The sequence below is a fragment of the Octopus bimaculoides genome, chromosome 9 (assembly GCF_001194135.2).
Source record: "Octopus bimaculoides isolate UCB-OBI-ISO-001 chromosome 9, ASM119413v2, whole genome shotgun sequence".
Lineage (NCBI taxonomy): Eukaryota > Metazoa > Mollusca > Cephalopoda > Octopoda > Octopodidae > Octopus > Octopus bimaculoides.
The window spans coordinates 95941734-95942500 of NC_068989.1; the positions used below are offsets into that span (position 1 = coordinate 95941734).

General features: G+C 29.3%; 1 protein-coding gene across 1 annotated transcript in view; it reads left to right on the forward strand.

The window, feature by feature from the left end:
• Window positions 1–767, forward strand: part of LOC106876489 (tRNA (guanine(6)-N2)-methyltransferase THUMP3) — a 1024452-nt gene that overhangs the window by 96248 nt on the left and 927437 nt on the right. The gene's annotated exons all lie outside the window — the stretch shown is intronic.

A 767-nucleotide genomic window follows, 5' to 3' on the forward strand; every position in this document is an offset into this window, starting at 1 on the left:
GCTTGTATTTTCAACAGGAAAACTTTGCACATTACCAAAGTTTCTGTTATAGAAGCATTATTCCACAGATGAATTTGACACCAATATGTCTATTGATCTCAAGCAAATGCCCATGGTGATTTTTCAGTAAAATACAGTATTTAGTTTTAAATAATAGGTTTAAAGTTGCAATAATATTAATACTTTGTGCTGGTTTTTCTGACTGGTTTTCTCTAGAGTTGATGTTAACAAAATACTAATAATGATAATAAATACATAAAAGTCTTTGGAAGAATTTAGAAAGGCAGGTGTGTGTGTGTGTGTGTGTGTGTGCATGTGTACACAGTGTAAAATGAAAGAAAGAAAATTTCTATTCAATGATTTATTTGATTTGTATGTGAGTGAAAGAGAGAGAAGTGAGAGAGAAGTGAGACTTATCAATGTTTAGTGTATCACTGTCTCTATATTTTTCTCTCTACCGATTCTTGCTCGTATTTATCAGTTGATTTCTCCATTTATTTATCTTAAGAATCCATCAGTGATATTATCTTCTTTCTTTGCTAGTGTTTGCTCATGAAATGTTTTCGTTTCCTTTTGCTTATACAGCAACATTCATCTAATATTTAGTTGTATCGTACCTATCAAACTCTTCAATGTTTCTGCTAAGTTACTACAAAAGAAAATAGCCACCACTTCACTAAGTTTCTCTCTCTCTATCTCTCGCTCTGTATGTATATATATATATATATATATATATATATATATATATATATATATATATATATATA